Genomic DNA, 22,680 nt, shown 5'->3' on the forward strand with positions numbered 1-22,680 from the left:
AAGAATGGCATATATAGCTTGATCATGCTAGCTCTTTTTGTCCTGGGAATAATTTTATTCCTGCCCATCATGTTAAAGCTTTTCTTTAACAACATCAACATGTTGGCAGCCAAAGTACATGGCTTGAACCTGAAAATGGACCCCCAGACAGAGTTATTAAAGTAACAGGCTGGCAAGCCAAGAACGGGTAAGATTCTGCACAGAGCCTTACCAACCTAAGACATAAATGCTTTGCCTTTGTTAATGCATATTCCATGACAGGTAAGAAAGACATTCTTAGCAGAACAACCTAAGACAGGCTCAGTCTTGTTAATAAAATAAAAAAAAAAAAAAGGGAGGGGGAGAGGCAGAGAGCTTTTGGGGCTGCTTGGTAAGAATCTGACATGGGCCAAGGACAAGGAAATGAGCTGCTTGGCAGGAATATGACATTGGCCAAGGACAAGGAAGTAGGCTTCAGGCAGAAATCTGACATTAGGCTAGAACAAAGAAGTAATTTCAGACAGGAATCTAAATTTTAGGCTAGAACAAGAAAGTAGTCTTCAGACATGAAAATGACTTTGGGCTAGGACAGGGAAGTAGGTTCAGATATTTTGGTCATCCCGATAAGCCCTCAGAAACAGTGATCACGGGAGTGTTCATAGAATTTCTTTTATTGCCTTTCTTGTTCTTTGACTATGTTTATTATCTTGCTTGTACTTTGACTATTTGCATCTATTGTATTGCTAGTTCCTCAACCTAGAACTGACCTTACTATTTGCATTTAATTAAAATGGTATAAAAGCAAAAAGGAGGAGAGGGGATGGGATAGAGGGGTTCTAGGGAGGGGAAATGGGGAAAGAGGATGACATCTAAAATGTAAATAAATAAAATATTCAATAAAAAAACAAAACCAAAACAATTTAGTTTTAGTTTTTTTAATTTTTAGTTTTAGTTTTTTAAAATATTAAAAAAAGAAAATGATATCCCATGAATTCCCAAAGCAAGCATAGGAAAATGTGTTCATATCTGATTTTAAGCTCAGTAGTTAAAAAATTCATCAAGAGATATTATGACTTATTATGACTATAAACATATAATCACCTAAAGAGAATCCAATTTCATAAACCACTACTGTACATAAAGGAGACATAGGCCCCTGTATAACTGATTTTTCAGATCTCTCATACAAATAGATCAATTTCCTTGACTTCTATCAAATCAACAACAACAATGGAAATTGAGAGTTAAGCTAGACCAGACTAGAGTAGACTAAGATTTAAAAGGTATCTATGCAACATTCCCCCTAACAGTGGCAGAATGTGTATTCTCTTCATTGATAAATAAAACTATTGCTGAAATTGATCTTTTTAGGCCTTGTTAAAGATTAAACAAACAGAAAACAAACACAAAATAATTCCTTGTATCTTATCATACCAATGGAATTAAAATAAGAATGAACAACAAGGAAACTATAAAATGTACAAACAGTTTAAGATTAATAATGCTTTTTAGAATAAGTAGTAAAATCAGATGAATTCTGAAACACCTAGAATCACATACAAATCTTTGGACTGAAGTCTTCACAGGAAGAAATTGTATAGCTATGAGCACCTATGTTATAGAAGAATGATCTGAAATAAGTAACCTAATGATAGACTTCAGAACTAACAAAAGCAACAAACTAAATAAAAACTCATCAACCACAAAGTAATGATGCAGATCAGAACAAAAATAAATAAATCAAGGACCTATGAAACAAAGAGTTGGTCCTTTGACATGACTGGCAGGTATGAAACACCCTCAGGCAAACCAATGACAAAGAAAAGAAGAAGAAAACAATGTGGCTTACCATAGTAAAGCTATAATCACCAAGCCTGTAGCCAATATCATACTGAATGGGTAAATAACAGAAAGCACTTCTTCTACGATCAGGAACAAGGAAGACATTGGATCCATGTTAGTTCTAAATTTTACAGTGATAGTCATTATAATTAAGAAAATGTTTAAAGACACCTGTGGTGTGTTTGTGCCCTTTATCCCTATATTCAGTAAACGATTTGAAATTTAAGCTAGAGCAATCAAGCAAGAGAATTAAACACAAATTAGAAAAAAAAAACAAAACAAAAAACCAACCAGTAGGGAAGTGATCTTGCAAATTCAGTCTGACACGGAACTGCAGGAATCATGTTTAATTCTGAGGATTTTGCTTTAATCTAATGCTGTTCTCAAGCTGTGGGTTGTGGTCAAACAACCCTTTCACTGGGGTCGCCTCAAACCATCAGAAAACAGGGATATTTATGTTTCAATTTATAACAGTAGCAAAATTACAGTTATAAAGTAGCAATGAAAATAAATTTATGTCTGGCATTCACCACAACATGAGGAACTATATATAAAGGGTTGCAGCATTAGGAAGGCTGAAAACCACTGGTCTAATGATCCTTTACCATGAACTATTCCTTCCTTTTGGAATGGGGATGTTTATTCTGTATCACACTGGAGTAGAACTATATAACTGTTTTATAATTGTTCAGATCTCACAGTTAAGACATTGCCTGAGCCTTAGAAGAAACTGTATATTTAAAGGAGTGTGTGTGAGTGAGTGTGTGTGTGTGTGTGTGTGTTGTCTGTATGTGCAGGCAGGCATTCGTACATGTGCATGCATTTGTGAGTGTGTATGTGTTTCTGTGTCTGTATGTGTCTGTCTACATCAGTGCAATACCTTCAAAGGTCAGATTAAAACATCAAATTCCCCTGAGTTGGAGTCAGAGAATGTGATCTTCTGATGTAGGTACAGGGAACCAAGCTTAGAACTACTGTAGAAGCAATGTGTGGTCTTAGTTTCTAAGCCATCTCTCTAACCCCTGAAAACAGACTTTTAAATAATGGAGGAACTGCTAAGACTACGGGTCTTTTGAAGTTAGACTGGATGCATTTTGCACTATGCCATGACTATGAGTCTGTGGGGACAAATGGTGGAAGTGTGGTTTAATAGTGATGTCAGAGGTCAGGTTGACACAAGGTACGTTTGTGGTGGTAGATAATGAGTTTGACAGGGTCTGGATGTCTCTGGTACAAGCCTCTGGGCATACGTGTGGGGATTATTCAGACTAGACCATTGAGTTGGAAAACACAGTAAGTGACAGGGTGCAGAGCAGATGACCACTAGCATTCATCACTCCCCACCAACTGACAAGGTTCAATGTGACTAGGTTCTGCTGTCATGACTGCCCCACCATGATGAACTGTGCCCTTGATTTGTGAGCCAGAACAAACAAGAGCCTTTAGGTTGCTTTTATCAGGATATTTTATCACAGCAACAAGAAGAGTTTGGAATGAACCAATTTGAAATGAACAAACAAGCAAAGCTCCCTACAATTAATTTGTCCTAACAAGGGGCCAAACCTGAAATAAGTTTCCAGATGTGCAGCACTAGGTAGCAGTAAGAATGAGAAGGAAACTGCCCCAGCTTTCCAATGGGAAAGCCATGGTCTAAAAGCTTCTCTGACAGGCATGGTAGAGGGTAAGAGGAACCACCTTGGCCATGGCCAAATGTACCTAACTTTCACTATCCCCTGTACTGTGGAGAATACACAGGGCAGGATGCAGCAGTCCCTAGGGGAGATATATGTACCCTATAAGAATAGTGGTTCTGTAAGCCTATAATGAAGCTGAAATGTCCCTGCTGCTAGTGTTGCAGTGTGCTAGCTGAACACACTACTTGCACATTTTGAGGATAATGGTATATAAACAAAAAAAAAACTACTAAGCCTCCAGTCACATCTAGCACTGGACAGCTATGTGCTGTGTATAACTGACAGCCAAGATAAATGACTGTTACTAGTCTTTGTGTTATATGATATATTTTGTTATCTTCTGTAGAGCAGATTTTTACTTCAAAGGGACTGGAACCAGTATATGGTTTTATCTAGCGCAACATATCAAGTTTTCATATCTTTCACTGAATCAAGGGGCTACACCATGGGATGGACCTCTATCATCTGGGTGTGTATAAGGACAAACCGATGTTCACACAGTGAGGAAATTGCTAAACAAGGCACTTGCAGACACATTGCTACAGTTGAGTGATGTATAACTAGATAACATTTTTATGGTGCTTCCTTTTAATAAGAGGCCTCAAAATTTTACAATCTCATCTCTTCTAAGCACTTATTTATAAAGTATTAGTTCCTGCTTCATAGAAGGTATAATTATATGTATTTCATTGACATTCACATGAACTAAGAACTGTTTGCCAAATTTTCATATCACATATAAACATACCTCATAAATGTTAACCTCTACTTATCTAGATATAAGAAACAGAGTAGACAAGATATAACATTAATTATCCAAACTACAAATATTTTTATATAAATGCTATGAGAGATTTTGACATTTTCTAAATTTTTCTGAAGCTTTGCTAACAGAGCTAATTTTCTCATACACGAGGCTTTGAAATACATTAATAATAGGAATGCCAACTGAATTTTAAATACCTCTGCTAGGCAACAGTAGCATGTATTATTGATTATATATATGAATAATGCTCTTAAGATTCAACAGCTTTTCAAGCAGTGGTGCACTCAATTCCTGGGCATCTGCCCTATCTGCCAACCATACAAAGTCCTGGGAACATAGCAGTGGACAAGACAAGAAGTCAGCACCGCCCTACAGAACTGGTATCCAGTATCACTCAGTAACAACTATAAAGGAGCTATCAAATGCTAGCACGTGTTCTGATAAACTTCTAGGGTGTAAATGAAACTTGAATGTCAAAAGGAGACAAACACTAGAGATCTGGGGAAAGAAATGTCTAGACAGAGAGAATAGCATACACCCAAGAATCACATTAAGATGGATAAGTTGGGAGAAGCAAAGGACAAGGGAGGCAAGCGTGGTGAGCCTAAGGAAAGTAGACATCAGACTCGGTAGAGCCTCAAGACTTTGAGTTACAGCCTAAGTAAAACGGCATTTTTGGGTTTTTTGTTTGTTGTTTGTTTTTAATACTTAATGACAGATTAAAACATATAAGAAAATTTAAAAATGACTGTGTACAATTCATCACTGAGTTCATCAACTATTTACTCAACCACTCTTGCTTGTGCCCTTTCCCGTTCCCTATTCGCCCTTTAAATTGCTTGTCAATACACGTACTTTACCATATTCTCGAAAAGAACTCCCATTGTAAATACGACTACAGTCTTCATGACCTATGGGTTATCCTGTTGGCTTCTCTCTTTTCATACTATTGTGGAGGGAGGAGCTTTTTCCATGGCTTTTCAGACTTAACGCATTCTCCATGTCAGCTCTGTTTGCTTTTAGTTGTTATTTCACATATTCACTATAAAGCCATAGCTAAGTCTGAATGTTTAATCATACTCAGGTTTAAAATTTCTGAAAGACTAGTCCTCAGTTTGTCATGAGCTTCAACCAGGAAGCAGATAAATTACAATCTCTCCCTGACATTACAAGTGATACTTAGTACCTAATTATATTATATCATTTCATTAAAGGTTATAAAATGCTGATATTAAAATCATATTCTTTTTAACTCGGCTGAAATGCTTCTATAGAGAAAACTTTCCTTTAACCATGCATTTTGTTAAGAATTATAAGTATTTAGTTACAGAAAAAGCAGAACACTCAATTTTGTGTATTTCAAAGTTTACAATGAATGATTTTTGTACCTAACACAATGGGATGTGTAGCCAGGAAGTGTTTAAAGACTATTTTTAGCTTTTTAAAGAGCAGAAACACACACACACACACACACATACATATATATATATACACATATATGCATATATACACATATATATACATATATATACATACATATATATATATATATATACATACATATATATGTATATGTATATATATATAGTTAAAATAGTAGGAAAGACAAAGGAGCCAGACTTCAGACACATTTGGAAAGCAAACCCAGCAGGCTAACGGATATTCTATAGGTACAATAGGGGGAAAAAGTTATGAATGAGTCTTAAGACTGAAAAAGGTCATTAGGAGGGTATCTTCCTAGATACATGGAGTCCCGGATCGAATATCCCTGGCACTAGAAAGAGAAGGAGGGAGAGACAGAGGGATGGAGGGGGTGGAGAGGAACCTGGGTATTTGACTTCAGCAACATGATTTTTGGGAAACAGTGGGAAGAAGGGGCTTAGGAAACAGTATCACCTTGCTTTGACCTGGGTGAAATTAAATAGATATGTATCATCTCATTACTGTCTGTCTGCAGTTTTATGTCAACTTGACACAAGATAGAATTATCAGAGAGGAAGAAGTCTCAACTGAGAAAATGCTTCCATAAGAACAAGCTATAGCAAGCCCCTAGAGCGTTTTTTTAAATTAAGATTGATATGGAAGGGCTCAGCCCACTGTGGGTAGGGCCACCTATGGGCTGATAGTTCTGGGTTCTGTAGGAGAGCAGGCAGAGCAAGCCATGATGAGCAGACCAGTAAGCACCACCCATGCTTACTCCATGGCCTCTGTATCAGCTCCTGCCTTCAGATTCCTGCCCTGCTTGAGTTCCTAACTCAACTTCCTTCAGTGATGAACAATAATTATGAAGTAAAAGCTGTTCATCACAGCAACAGAAACCCTACCTAAGTCAGTATCCTACCCCCCAAAAAATTAGTGTTCAAAATTAAAAAAATAAAACATGGCTTTATGGTTTTAAAATATATACTTTTACAAGCTGGGTGTGAAGCTGCATGCCTTTAATCTAAACATATATACACATATGTATACATTTATATATAATAAATGTATTAACTATAATGTATTAACTAACTTTTAACTATAATAAAAATATAAGACAGAATTAATCTTTCTTTTTTTATTTGACATACTTTCTCACTTTTCCTCCTACTGTAAACAAAAGATGTACTAGGTATAAACATTTAAAAGGAGAAAAACGTATATTTTGCCCCTGACTCTCAGCCCCTCACATCAGCTAAGATCATGACAAGCTGATGGGCTACACAAGCAGCTATAAACCAGAGCAAAGGAGAAGTGGAACTCAAAATCAATAGCCAATCAACCAACACTAATATATTAGTTTTGGAAGAAATGGAAACACCAATTCATTTTTAGAAGCTAATTTTTTCATTCCTAATGGAAAACTAGTAAAATTCCAATTCCCTATTGAGATTCTGTTTTTCCCTACAAAAAAGAGAAGACTATGGAATGTTTAAGGGAGAAGGTAAAGAAAGCTCAACATCAATGAGAGAAAAGATAACTGACATTTTTTTCTAAATGGCCAAAGATCTAAATTCTCACACAACAAAGGAATGCATGCTAGACAGCAAGATAGCATGATTGCCTGTGCAAGACCAACACAAGAGCAAGCTGTAAGCACTGCAGCATGGATGAGCAGAAGATGCTCATGGATGGAGGAGATGCTCATGGATGCGGGAGATGCTCACAGATGGATGAGATGCTCACGGATGCGGGAGATGCTCACGGATGGAGGAGATGCTCACGGATGGAGGAGATGCTCACGGATGCGGGAGATGCTCACGGATGCGGGAGATGCTCACTGATGGATGAGATGCTCACAGATGGAGGAGATGCTCACGGATGCGGGAGATGCTCACAGATGGAGGAGATGCTCACGGATGGAGGAGATGCTCACGGATGGAGGAGATGCTCACGGATGCGGGAGATGCTCAAGGATGGGGGAGATGCTCATGGATGGAGGAGATGCTCACAGATGGAGGAGATGCTCACAGATGCGGGAGATGCTCACAGATGCGGGAGATGCTCACAGATGCGGGAGATGCTCACTGATGGAGGAGATGCTCACGGATGGAGGAGATGCTCACAGATTGGGGACATGCTCATGGATGGAGGAGATGCTCAAGGATGGGGGAGATGCTCACAGATGGATGAGATGTTCACGGATGCGGGAGATGCTCACGGATGCGGGAGATGCTCACGGATGGAGGAGATGCTCACGGATGGAGGAGATGCTCACGGATGGAGGAGATGCTCAAGGATGGGGGAGATGCTCAAGGATGGGGGAGATGCTCAAGGATGGGGGAGATGCTCACAGATGGAGGAGATGCTCATGGATGGGGGAGATGCTCAAGAATGGGGGAGATGCTCAAGGATGCGGGAGATGCTCACGGATGCGGGAGATGCTCACGGATGCGGGAGATGCTCACGGATGGAGGAGATGCTCACGGATGGAGGAGATGCTCATGGATGGAGGAGACGCTCACGGATGCGGGAGATGCTCACGGATGGAGGAGATGCTCACGGATGGAGGAGACGCTCACGGATGGAGGAGATGCTCACGGATGGAGGAGAAGCTCACGGATGCGGGAGATGCTCACGGATGGAGGAGATGCTCACGGATGGAGGAGATGCTCACGGATGGAGGAGATGCTCACAGATGGAGGAGATGCTCACGGATGCGGGAGATGCTCACGGATGCGGGAGATGCTCACGGATGGAGGAGATGCTCACGGATGGAGAAGATGCTCACGGATGGAGGAGATGCTCACGGATGGAGGAGATGCTCACGGATGCGGGAGATGCTCACGGATGGAGGAGATGCTCACGGATGGAGGAGATGCTCACGGATGGAGGAGATGCTCACGGATGCGGGAGATGCTCACGGATGGAGGAGATGCTCACGGATGGAGGAGATGCTCACGGATGGAGGAGATGCTCACGGATGGAGGAGATGCTCACGGATGGAGGAGAAGCTCACGGATGCGGGAGATGCTCATGGATGGAGGAGATGCTCACGGATGCGGGAGATGCTCACAGATGCGGGAGATGCTCACAGATGCGGGAGATGCTCACGGATGGAGGAGATGCTCACGGATGGAGGAGATGCTCACGGATGCGGGAGATGCTCACAGATGCGGGAGATGCTCACAGATGGAGGAGATGCTCACGGATGCGGGAGATGCTCACGGATGCGGGAGATGCTCACAGATGCGGGAGATGCTCACAGATGCGGGAGATGCTCACAGATGCGGGAGATGCTCATAGATGCGGGAGCTGTTCATGGATGGAGGAGATGCTCATGGATGCGGGAGATGCTTATGAAGTCCCACCTCTAGCTAAGGAATTGCATGCAGTGGCTGGCTACTGAGAAGGGAAAGTCTTCCTCTGCAGGGGTGTGGCCCTGCTCCTGTTCCACAGGGTGTCTCCATACCTCCGTGCATACTAACAGCACTAATCAGTGCATTGTTACTGTTTTGTAAAAAGAGCACATGAAGCTAGGAGAGGGGCATCTGAAGGGACTTGGGTGAAGTAGGGAGGACTGGGTAGTAGATATGGTTGAGGTTCACTGAATACACATGTGAAACTGTCACAGAATAAGTAAAAATATACATTTAAAAAGAATATGCAACAAATGACTCCTACAAATAAAAATCTTTGATTATACCACTTGATGATACATATTTATAGAGTATTTAAATTATTATATAGATTAAAATGATAAATAAAATTACTATATCATCAATCATTCATATGTACTTTTATGCATAATAGTTAAATACATCCTATTAATTCCCATGAGGCCTTCAATTACATTTATGTGTGAATATACCTTATTGAATAACCAGGTCTAATTAAATTTCTCAATATCAGTGCTGCCCCATAACTGGACCCTGCCCACTCACTCAAGGAGTAGGAGACATAGCTACACCACTTGACAACAAAGATAAGTATAAAAGTATAAGTCTAACTTGCTACTCAAATACCTCAATAATTACACACAGAGATATGATAGACAGAAAACCTGCTGAAAGAAAAGAGACTGGGGTCATTTACAAAGGCTGCAAAATACAAATATTTACGCTATGGGTAAAGGGTGAAAACTGCATAGATACTTTCAATACACTACATCCATTAATGTATATAAAGTAATTCTATTATCCTTCGTGGAACACAAAATGTTGTGTATTCTGCATGCATTTTATTTTTAAATGCTTTTCTTGACATTTATTTTTAAAGAAACATAATTAAGTGCTTTATGCTTTTGTGTGTTCCTCTTGCTCAGAACCATCATGAATGTTTAAATGCAAATTGGTTCCATCAAACATCGTCACAGATGACAAATTGTATTGTGAATATCAATTATTCAAAAATGCATAGTCAGAAGATTCCAAACTGCTTGTTTAAACTCTGAATGTACAAACAGAAGACATATCTATTTGTGCTCTTTGTAATACAAAACAGTTTCTTAATATTTATATATGTGACATATGCCTGAATGAAGCCTCTAAGCCTCAAGCTTCACACTAATCTTCCATTTCCCAGCCAGGAAATCAGTTTCAATCTGTCTCTGTCTCTGTCTGTCTGTCTCTCTTCTCTCTCTCTCTCTCTCTCTCTCTCTCTCTCTCTCTCTCTCTCTCTTTCTTTCTTTCTCTCTCTCTCTCTCTCCTTTCACCCCTCCCTTCCCTCTTAACCTCCCTCCCTCTCTGCCCCACTCCCTCACTATCTCTCTAGTTAATGGCTAACCCTACCCATTCCTGGAATGAATAGCCAACAAAATCTTTACTGCCCATCTAGTCTTCACTGTCTTAACCTGGGTAAGAGACAAAGTTATGACTTAGACACCTACCTTCATCTTTTAATCTTTCCAATCACAGTTTCTTTTATTTCCCCTTAAAAATGGTCCATTAAAGCTTATTCTATAAGAATCACCACAATGTAGTTTCTAGAAAGTAGGATTGTAACTTTAACTTTTTCAAATCCTATTTTTAATGTGGTTCTTAAACACTTTAACCTCCCTTTCAGTCTACCACCCACCAGAAGTAGTGGAAAAGAAAGAATATTGGGAAGTGGACCTGCTTAGAAAGGTTCTTTGGAGCAACTCCCATCTGTGTTGTCTGGAAATCAGCAGTTAGCAACTGTAGCTCAATCCACTCACAAACACTTCACAAATACACCAGCAGTCCAGTTTGGCAGAGTTGGGTTAGCAACAGCAGTGATAAGACCTAGCAGAAACAGCTAGGCCTCAGCCTCCTCATGAGTGAGCAGAAGGGATTAGGGAGGAATGCCAGGAAAAGTTGGCTGTGCCTCTCTCAGTGAAGAGAAAGATCAGTGAAGACAAGACCAACAAGCATTGCACAGCTAGCTCTAAAAGCAAACCAAGCTCAGCTTCTATCATTGTCCATAGAGTCTTTTCTATATCCCTCCAAGCCTCACATGTCCTCCATGGGTTTTGCCTCAGCATGTGTCTTGTTTTAGCACATGACTGTTTCAGCTGACATCACTTTGCCAATCAGCCCCAGTCTGTGGAAGCGGCAAGAAACTGTAGCACACCACCAGAAGTATTTTGGTGCATTTCTTTCTATGGAGTCCTGACAAATTGAGCTCAGCTACGAAATGTAAGGCAAACCAATACTTGTGTGTCATTAGTGAAGAATCCTTTCACATGCTTGCTTTAAGAGAACATTGTTTCCCTGTGTCTGTTTCAGTGAAACATTCCTTCATGAGTTTGCCCCAGCAAAACATCATCCAACATAGCTGACTTATAAAGAACCCTTAAGTTTTCACTCCATAGGATGGTCTAACTCCAACTACTCTATGGTGGTTTGAATAAGAACAGGCCCCATAGGTCCATAAGGAGTGGCATCATTAGGATGGCCTTGTTGGGGTAGGTGTGGATTTCTTGGAGATAAGTATGTCACTGGGGAGAGGGGTTTGAGATTTCAAATGCTTAATCCAGGCAGTTTCTCACACTGTCTTCCTGATGTTTGCCAATTCAGATGTAGAAATCTCAGCTACCTCTCCAGCAACTTATCTGCCTGCATGCTGCTATGCTTCCCACCATGATGATAATGGACTAAACCCCTGAACCAATAAATCAGCCCTAATTAAATGTTGTCCTTTATAATAAGTTGCTGTAACCATGGTGTCTCTTCACAGCAATAGAAATCTAAGACACAGTCTGAATGAGTTGAATTACATAGAACCTGGATTTCAGCAACTATGGACTCTGGAAAATTCTTGTCAAAGTTTAAGGTATTTACTGTCCAACTACATCACAAGTTCTATACACAAGTGAGTGAGAAAATTCACTCATCAGAAGTATTTAAGATTCATAAACTGGAAGCTGAAGAGGTAGCGCAGCAATTAAGAGTACATATTGCTATAGAAGATCTAAGTTCTATCCCTAGCACACACATTGGAGCACTCACAACTCGATTGCCTCTAACGCTAGTAAGGGGGATCTGATGGTGTTCATGGGCACTTGTACTCATGTGCACAAACCCACACTCAAATACAGACACATAATGAATTTTTTTAAATATAAAAAGAAGATTCTTAAACTGATTAGTTAATTCAAAGCTGACACAAAAGAACTGGCTGATGGGAGATCTCACTACCACCCATGAAGAACAGTCAGACTTCACCTATTTAAAGGGCTACATAAACATACACAAACTGCATAAGTCATAGGCTACCTCTAAAGAATCACTGAAAATGTTACTTGCAAATTTCACTTAACTAAGGCATCAATTCCATATTTTTACTTAATTCAACATACCTTCACAATAGCTAATAGTTCTCAAATAGACACATCAAGGTATTTTGCTTTTCCATTAAGGCAACAGTTTCTTGATAGCATGCATGTAGATAATGTGGAAGTCAATAAAATATACACAAGTTAAACCTGAGGGTGGGAGGCACTCTACACAGTGTGCTTTCACTACAGGATGCAGCTAATTAAAGAGAGACTCTGACTTCTCTTCCTTTTGTGTCTCACACCGTTGCCCTTTATTGACATCAGAGCAACGTAAGGAAGTTATCAACCATGGCAGGATTGTGGAGAAGTCATGAAGAAACAGAATCACGAAGGTAAAATAGCTATGGACAGGAGAAAGAGCAAGAACTGAAGGGAAGATTCATGCTAAGGTGAACATGGGCAACCATGGGCTGTGCAAGGCTGACAGAAATGCTGAGCAGTGAAGGATCAGCACCAATTGTTGAGAATCAAAGCTCTCCCAATTGTTAACAAGTTAAGGTACACTTTGTATTTTCAGGAATGCCACATCCTTGTTTTCAGATGGCTATGGAAATGGAGATACTAACACCAATTGTAACCTAGGAATGAGAAGCTAGAAACTGGAGACAATGGTGAGAGTCATCAGAAAGTTGGTCATAAGCTTTAGGTTCAGCAAAAAGAATACACCATAAGGAGGGTCTCTTAGGCTCAGAGTGTTGGGGGCCGACTTTTAACAGAAAGCGGCTATCAGCTTTGCAGCCATCTTGAGCCATATACCCTGACATGAGATTTGGATTACAATAGCCTACAACAGCTGAGTACACTCCGATAATCTTGGTTTAGATACCTTGAGATTAAAGGTGTGTGAGATTAAAGGTGTGTGACTTTAGAGTATTACTTAGAAGTATAGAGATCAGAGTTAGAGACAAGACCTAAGGGCATGATTAAAGGTGTAACTTAGAGGCGTGGCTTAGAAGTGAGACATATAAAAGGCAGAGACAGAACAGATCAGAATCAGACTACTGAGATCAGATACATCAGACATTAGGTAGAGTCTGCCCTCACCCTCGCTCTTGCTGAACCCCGACCCGCGGAACGGAGCAGCAGCTTGGGCCGGGATACAGTGGCTGCCCAAACGTGGGTTGGCCCAGGCCTCAACATTTTGCCTGGGCTGCGATGTTTTTGGCCACCCCAACGTGGGGCTAGTGTGGACCCCAACATTATTTTGGCGCCCAACGTGGGGCTAGTTTGGACCCCAACATTATTTTGGCCGCCCCAATGTGGGGCTAGTGTGGACCCCAACATTATTTTGGCACCCAAACAGGGACTAGTATGGACCCCAACATTATTTTGGCCGCCCCAACGTGGGGCTAGTGTGGACCCCAACATCAGAGAAAGTCAAAGCACCAGGATCTGAGACCATGTAAAGATCAGCTGTGTATGTCTAGGGGCTTCCTGTTTGGTGCCAGATTACAGACTGAAGCCACCACATCCAGCTGGGTCTTAGTGTCTGTGTGTATTTTCCAGGAACAACTGATACAGGTTTTCATGAGTGTTCTTACCTGCTGAGTCTTTTCACTGTCCCTGGGGTGTGTGTGTGTGTGTGTGTGTGTGTGTGTGTGTGTGTGTCTGTGTCTCTGTGTCTGTGTGTGTGTCTCTGTGTGTGTGTGTCTGCCTGCCTGCCTGTCTGTGTGTGTGTCTTCCTGTCTGTCTGTGTGTGTCTTCCTGCCTGCCTGTCTGTCTCTGTCTGTCTCTGTCTCTCTGTCTCTCCCTGTCTCTCTCTGTCTCAGTGTTTTGTTACTAGCATCTCTTTTTGGTTATTTCTTAGAACTTCTGTCTCTGCTTTAATAGCTATTTGTTCCACGTGCTTCCATTATAGCCCTAAGCATGTTAGTCAGAGCTTTTCCAAATTCCTGATCTCATCACTGCAACATCCTCACCATGTCTGAGTCTGCTTCTGATCCCTGCTGTCGATTTTCAGACTCTCTTTTGCTTCAGTGTGGACTGCACTTTTTTTTTTCTTTTGGATGGCTGACATGTGCCATGTGAAAAGAATTGCTGAGAACTAAGCCTTTGATGTATTCAGTGAACAGTGGGTGAGCATTCTATAGGCCTGTGAGGAAGTCTCTATCAAGTAATGAGTTTGTGCTTATGGAATATGATCTTCGAAGCCTTTGTCAGACCACTCAACCCACCCTGAGGAGCCAGAGGTGGCTGTGGTTATATGTTCTCTCTCTCAGGTGTATCAAGATCTGATACAAACCCAGCAGGTGAGGCCCTGGTGGGATACCATCTATGGTAGACCCACTTTGAAAAGACAGAGGGTTCTGCTCTATTTCAAAATGGCTTTCCTCCACCTGTCATCAAGTCAGGGGGTGTCTTATTTCCTTCTCTCATTCAGACATCTACTATAAAAATCTGCATGAGTTCCTGAAGATAAAAACTCACAAAGTGTGTACAGACTTCAGCACAAAACACAGTGCCCAAAAAATGAGATTTAACTACAAAGGCAAAACCCACAAGAAATAGGAATATCAGAAAGAAAAAAGGAGAAAAAAAAGAAGAAATTATATATAAACAGAAAATCTTACCAAAATAATATTTGACATCAAAGCAAAGAAACTCAGTGGCTATGGACAAGATAAAAGGAAACAGGACAAAAGCTGACAGCCAGGCACTTCATACCCAGGTCCACATAAAAGAAACCCTTAAGAAAAACATGCCAGCATGAAAAACAGCAGCTTCAGAGCAGGCAAGCAAACAACTGCACCTGCCATTCAGACATGTTAAAACTGAAGGTGCATCATGACAGGTCGAAGACAGACATGGTAGTGAAGGACCTGCCAAGCACACAGCAAGCCCTGATCTGCTGGTTAGCATGGAGAAGGGGTGAGGTCACCAAAGCAGATGAACAGAAAGTAAGGAAAATACTTAAATCACCAACCAAGAGTGCTGTACTATACAAAATCATTAATACTGACAAACCCTTAGCCAGACTAACTAAAAGATGGGGAGAGAAGATCTACACCAATATAATTAGAGATAGAAGAGGAAGATTACAACAGGCACCAAGTAAGTCCAGAGAATCTTAAGGATGTGCTTAAAAATATATTTGTCAAACTGGAAAACCTAAAAAGAATAAAAATATATCTCACCAAGGTTAAATCAAAATGGAAATAACAATTTAGATAGACTCAGAGTCACTAGTGAAATAGAAAAAGCCCCCAACAAAAGCCCAAGATGAATTTGGTGCAGAACTCTACCAGCTCTTTAAGGAAGAACTAACACTAACACTCCTCAAATCATTCCACAAAATAGAAACTGAAGAAAATATTTGCTACTTCTTTATATAAAGCTACTACTATGCTGATACAAAAACCACACAAAGACCAACAAAAAAAGGCAAATTACAGACAAATATCCCTTAGGAACAAAAATACAATTATTTAAATAAAATACTTGTAAACTGAATTCAATAACACATCTAAAAGGTCATCCACCATATCAAGTTAGTACCACCCCAGAGATACAGGGATTGTTCAACATGTGTAATCAATAAACGTAATCCATCATGTCAATAAACTAAAAGACAAAAATCACATGATCCTCTCATTAGATGCAGAAAAGGCCTTTGACAAAATCCAACACCCCTTCATGAAAAAAGTCCCAAAGAGACTATAAACAAATATACTACATACTACAACCTAGGAAAGATAAATTTACAGCAAGTTCACAGTCATCATCATCCTAATTGGAGAGACATTCAAAACATTTCCACTAAATCAGAAACAAGACAAGAGTGTGTCCACTCTCCATAGCCAGTCAGTGTAGTACTGGAAGTCTTAGCTAAAACAGTAAGACAACTGAAAGAGATCAGGGAGATACAAATGAAAGAAGTCAAAGTATTGCTATTTGTAGATGATATCACAGATATTACCCTCAAAGCTCCACCATGAAACTTCAACAGCTGATAAACACTTTCAGCAAATTATACAAACAAACACTCAAAAATCAGTAGCCTTCCTATATACAAATTACAAAAGAAATGGGAAAGAAGTCAGGGAAAAATACTTTCACAATAGCCTTAAAAAACATCTTTGGATAACTGTAATTAAGCAAGTGAAAGACTTGTACAATAAAAACTTTAAGATGCTTAAGAAATTGAAAAAGATATCAGAAGATGGAAAAGAATTTCTGTAAAGCCCATTAACTACAATGTCTTATCTGCCCCTCCCAAAAGGCTGATTTCCCATTTTTTTTTTCTTATTAGCTGCTAGAGTGCTTGCTGTGTCTGTGACATGGTCTAAAGGTTAAATCAGTCCAAGTGATTTAGTGACAGTAAATATACTCATTATTGTTTTTAGAATATGTGAATTATAAGCAGCAACAATAGTTAAATATTGGCTATCAAAAATTAAGGCTACCAAACTGTCATACTTATATTTAAATAAAAGCAATCATGCAAGAATTATATCAATTCATCACTGAGTCATTTCGTAAGTAAGACATATGGCTAAAAATGAAAATGAAAAAAAAATTGTTCCCAAACTGTGGGACATCAGAATGTCAGAGGCCCAAGACAGATGGGGTCCAGTTACTTACACTCTTTTCAAAAGGGAGAGAATGAAGGGACGTAACTAGGAAGAGCAGAAGCAGAGTTGGTTTGCAGAGCCTAAAGACGTGTGCGTGAGACACTCATGGACATGGTGGCCAGACACCAGGGTGCCCGTCACATGGATGCTCACTTGATTTGCATCCATTCTGTCCCTGGAATTAAGTGTTGGAACAGCCCGATATCCATATGGAATATATGATTAATGTTTCACCCTCATTAAAAAATTAATTTGAGAGTGACCACAGACAAAAATATAAAGACTGAAATAACTAACCTTCTAAAAGAACCACAATAATGAAAGATTTTTCTTAAAGAAAGATTTTTTTAAATAACAGACATAAATATTTCATCAGTTTCAATAAGCTCAAGTTAATTAAAAACTTTTCATGAGAAGAGTGAAACACACTCCAGAGACTGAGACGACGTCTACAACACATGTGGAAAGGATACACTGATTTTACACAAATCAGGAATAAAAAAGGCAGCAGCCAAAAATGTCCCAAACAAAACAGACACTTCACAAAAAAGGACATCCAAAAGCCAAGAAGCATCATTCAACAGAAAAATGTTTTTTAAACACAATGCAAGCTAGAGTGTTGGCTCCCTAGTTAAGAGCACTGCTTACTCTTGCAGAGGACCTGGATAGATTCCCAGCATCCACACTGAGCCTCAAAACTGTGAATATTGGTCTAGGTGGTCTGGTACCCTTTTTGACTGACATAGACACATATAAACACATTCAGAGACATACATGCAGGAAAAACATTCATACACATAAAATGATAAAATTTTACAAAATTAAAATACACCAAAACCTACTCAGCAGAACTTCAAAGGGTCAGACACACAAAGTGCTGATAGTTGAACTCTTACTAAGACTCAGAGATTACATGATGTGTCCACTTAAGAAAAATGCTTAGAAATGTGTGACATATACAAACTCACATCCACAAACGGTCCTCCTAGCACCTGAATGAATGAGTGTATCCAACTACTGGAAACACACAAGAATGTTTACAGCTGTATTCGTAAGAGCCTCAAAGCAGAAAACTCTGATACTGGTACATGTGAGAGTAATGAGACTGAATGTACGAGAAGAAGCCATGACAAACACTCTAGGACCAGAGAGGAAGCATGGTTGGTAAAGTGCTTATCCTGTAAATCTAAGAGCCTGACTTCCATCCCCAGAACCTGTGGGTGACAAGTGAGCCAACAACAGCATGGAGATGCTTACATGCTTATAACTATAGCACTGGGAGGGAGGGAGAGACAGTGTGTCCCCAAGGCTCTGGCCAGCCAGTCTAGTCTAATCTGTGTGCTCCAGGCCAGGGAGAAGCCTTTGCTCAAAACAAAAGAGGTATCTCCAAAGGAACGACACTCAGGTTGGCCTCCAGTGTCTACATCCTCTCATAGATAGACATTGTAGATATTGGTCAAATTGCATGATTATGTGCAACATATTAAGATTAATGTACCTTATATTACTATATTGTTTTGCCATTACATAGTTTTTAACATTTAGGTTTTTGTTGTTTTTCAAAGTTAGGGTAATGGGCTGAACGGTGAAAAGTATTTCAAAAAGTCAGGAGAGAAAAACAACATTGAGGCTGCACTAGGAATACCATTTGGTGGTAGAGCACTTCCGTTGTCTGCATGAGGTTTTAGGTTCAATACTCAGCACTGAAGAGATAATAATATATTTCTTCAAAATTGCATTATAAAATAACTTTCAGACAAATATTGTTTATAATGGAAAAAAGCAAGTGCCCAAGAAATCACACTATATTTCCAAGAATTAAGTAAAGTTAATAAGACAGAAACATACACTAATGCTATGAAACACAGTGACTGCAAGCTGTTTCTTGACAATAGTTTCTTTTCACGAGGATAGTGTGTAAAGCATGTGGCTGACACTTATCACACAACCTAGCCAAGATTATAATTGTTTATTCATCCTGATTTTTAAAACTAGAGTTCTTCTCCTGTAAAGTCTTATGGAAACACATCTAAGCAATAGACTCAGAATAGAGACATGCCAGTCCCCTGCAGTCATCAGGGTTGGTTTCTGGGCAATTGATTTTGTTTTGTTTTTGAAACTAGGTCTCCTTATGTTGCCTACATTAGCCTCAAAATTCTGGTCTCCTGGCCTCAGTGCTGAGCATGGCAATTATAGGTTGTATCACAGTATTCAGCTTCTTCAGTTATTTGAACCATACTTTTAATTCCAAAGGTCAGATATCACTTGCTACACCCAAATAACGCAGGAGTGGTATATCATTCGTAAGGCCCCATCATTTGGAGCAGCTAACAGCTGACTTTGCTCTGTTCTTCCTGGTTTGCCATGTGAAACCATTACAGAGGCTGAACTATGGATCCTGTTCTATTTTCCTTTCTGTCACTGTGATAAAACATTCTGACCAAAAGCAACGTAGGCAAGAACGGGTTTATTTTAGCTTACAGATACTATATAATCCACAGATGAGGGAAGTTAGGGCGGGAATTCACAAGACCTTGAAGCAGAAACCATGGAGAATAATGCTCATGTATGGCTAGCTTTCTTTTACAACCCAGGCCTATCTGCCCAGGGAATGATGGTGTCCACCACTGGGCCTACCAATATAAATTAACAATCAAGACAATCCTACCCAAACATGCTCACACACCAACCTGATCTAGGCAATCCTTCAACTTAGACTCCCTTCAGTCGACTCTAGGCTGTCTCAAATTGACAGTTCAAACTACCCAGAACAAATCCCCAGCAAACATAAAAGACTGGACATGGTAACATTCCATTCCTCTGTAACCACAACACTGAAAAGCAAAAGACAGGCAGTTCTCAAGCTTGTTGGCTAGCCAATCTATCAAAACAGTGTGTGTGTGTGTGTGTGTGTGTGTGTGTGTGTAGTGGAAAAGCAATGAGAAAGATATCCGGGTGTCAATTTTTGGCTTCCATAAATGCCCATATGGGAAAGCATACCTCTACATATATAAACACAAACATCATATACACAAAAACATATATTACATAAAAACACATAAATAAATAAATAAATAACTTACTACCTACTACCACAAATGACAGAAAGAGACCCAGAGAAGTAGCTATCTAGCAGGTACAATTTTGGCCTTACTTTTGCTATAGGACATATGACATTTGTCCACAGACATTGTTAATTGAACCATGAACAACTAGTCAATCAAAACCAGAGAGGTTGCTAAACTTCAAACACACAAGACAGCCCACCCTCTTAAACTCCAAAGAATTATCATTTCAAAATTTCAATAAGAAAGAAAAAAGGGGTAGGGAAGGAAGGAAGCAAAAGTAGAAGGAAGGAAGGAAGGAAAGAAGGAAGGAAGGAAGGAAGGAAGGAAGGAAGGAAGGAAGGAAGGAAGGAAGGAATCAATCTTGAGCCAGAATTGGTATGGCAGGGACTATAAAATTTGTATGTCACCTGATTATCTTGTCTTATCTTTCCTAGCTATTACTTACAGGTCTAAGACCAAATCTATAAATAATCAAAATTCATGGAAAGAAGACAGCTAGAAGAGTCTTTGACTTTCTAAAGAACCATTGGTGGAGGTGGAGCCCCACCTGAGACTCAATGTATTAAGGTTACTGCTATGATAAAATACAACGACCAAAAGTAACTTAGAAAAAACTTTTTTGCTTACACTTCCACATCACTGTTCATCATCAAAGGAAGTCAGGACAAGAACTCAAAAGCAACAGGAACCCGGAGGCAGGAAATGATGCAAGTCCATGGAGGAGTACTGCTTACTGGCTTGTTCCTCACGGCTTGTTCAGCCTGCTTTCTTATAGAGCCCAGAACCACCTGCCCAGGTTTGGCCCTCCCCCATCAATCAATAATTAAGAAAATGCTCTACAGCCTTGCTTACAGCCCAATCTTATGGAGACATTTTTCTCAAATAAGGTATCCTCCTCTTAGATGACTATAGTTTTTGTTAAGTTGACATAAAAGTTGGCTAGGACACCAAGATACACAGTATTTCTGCAGTGACATTTGTTTTTAAACTATGAACATCTATAACCATGTGAAGCTGCAAAAAGCTCCATAAAACTACACTGAAGATGAAACCTATGACTTCTTGACACTGGCCACCTTAAAGTTGCAGTACAATGCCTTCCTAGGTTGTCATGGTGATGCAAGCAAACTCATCATGTACAGTGGAATAGAAACAGTGTGTGGGATTCCTTATAGGACATGATGCTGTAGAGTAGGGGGTGTCTGGAATATGCATTTACTGAGGTATAAATTTTACCACTATTTTAGAGTGTATTCTTTTTTTGTTGTTTTAAGCTTAATGTAACATGCTGTGTGATGGGAGCAGCAGACTCATGTATATTTGTATAATTGTAATAATGGCTATGCTCATAATAGCCCCTAAAGGTGTAAACACTATAGATACCCATCAACTGAAGAACAATTAACAAGTTACAGTGTATTCTTAAGATGAAACACTATCCAGATTTTTTAATTACTAATACATAGAAGCCATGTGAATGTCAAAAAATGTTATGTTGGCCAAAGACCAAACTACTCTATGAAAAAAAAATACTCAGAAAGTGGTTGCCTCTGGATGTGAGGAAGAGAACTGCTGTGCAGGGGTCTTCCTGTGGCTGGAAAAGCTCTTTACCTTGTTTGAGATACTGACTGCATGACTGCACACAACATATCAAATCCACCGAAATCTTCACTTCTCATTCTTACATTTTATTCATATTTCAGTAAAACAAAGAAAACAACATATAAATTTAATCAATAAAACTATAAGATCTTTTTGTAAAAATGGGTAATAAAATGACATGTTGATGAATCTCACTAAGGAAAAGAACTAGGAATAAGAAAAGGGGCTAGGAGACGGCTCCACGGGTAAAGCATGTGCTACACAAGCTATAAGAGCTGAGTTTTATCTCAGGTGTGCTGGTGCTGAGATGGGGGGACAGTCAGAAAAAGTTCAGGAACTTGTTATCCAAAATAGTAAGTCCAGGTACAAGAACACAAACCAAACCTTAGATAGATAGATAGATAGATAGATAGATAGATAGATAGATAGATAGATAGATAGATAGATGGATGGATGGATGGATGGATGGATGGATGGATGGATGGATGGATGGACGGACGGACGGACAGACAGACAGACAGACAGACAGAGTAGGAATTGAAGGTAACATCCAAAATGTTAATTTCTAACCTCCACATGCACCCAGGAAAATCTGCTACACTTAGACAATGCATGCATCAATAACACAAGAAAGGAAGGGTGGAAAAGGAGAAAGGAGAGATAACATCCTTTTTCTAGTTTATTTAAGCCTGTGCTTGTGTTGTGTGTGTGTGCACGTGTGCATGGTGGTGGAAAGAGGCTGACTACAAGTTCCATGGTCCTTCGCTTCCATGTTATCTTTAAGGACATCTCTCATTAAGCATGGAGCTCAAAGATCAGCCCAACAGCTGGCCGGCAAGCTGCTAGGACCCTGCTTCTCAGAACTGAGACGGCATGGGACTCTGCTGCACCTGGGTTCCTCTGTGTACTGATGAGCCAGCCTTGGGACTTAAGCAGCAAA

At 39.9% G+C, this 22,680-nt stretch overlaps 1 protein-coding gene across 10 annotated transcripts in view; it reads right to left on the reverse strand.

Annotated features, from left to right (window-relative positions):
* Nubpl (NUBP iron-sulfur cluster assembly factor, mitochondrial) overlaps positions 1-22,680 on the reverse strand; it is a 187,558-nt gene that overhangs the window by 64,876 nt on the left and 100,002 nt on the right. The window contains exon 1 of one of the 10 annotated variants that reach the window (XM_076941882.1): positions 7,428-7,541. The exons of the other annotated variants lie outside the window; for them this stretch is intronic. The gene's annotated coding sequence lies outside the window, so the exon portion shown is untranslated. Of the gene's footprint in view, positions 1-7,427; positions 7,542-22,680 lie in introns of those variants that run through there. 10 annotated transcript variants of the gene reach the window in all.

Source organism: Arvicanthis niloticus, chromosome 11 (genome assembly GCF_011762505.2).
Source record: "Arvicanthis niloticus isolate mArvNil1 chromosome 11, mArvNil1.pat.X, whole genome shotgun sequence".
NCBI lineage: Eukaryota > Metazoa > Chordata > Mammalia > Rodentia > Muridae > Arvicanthis > Arvicanthis niloticus.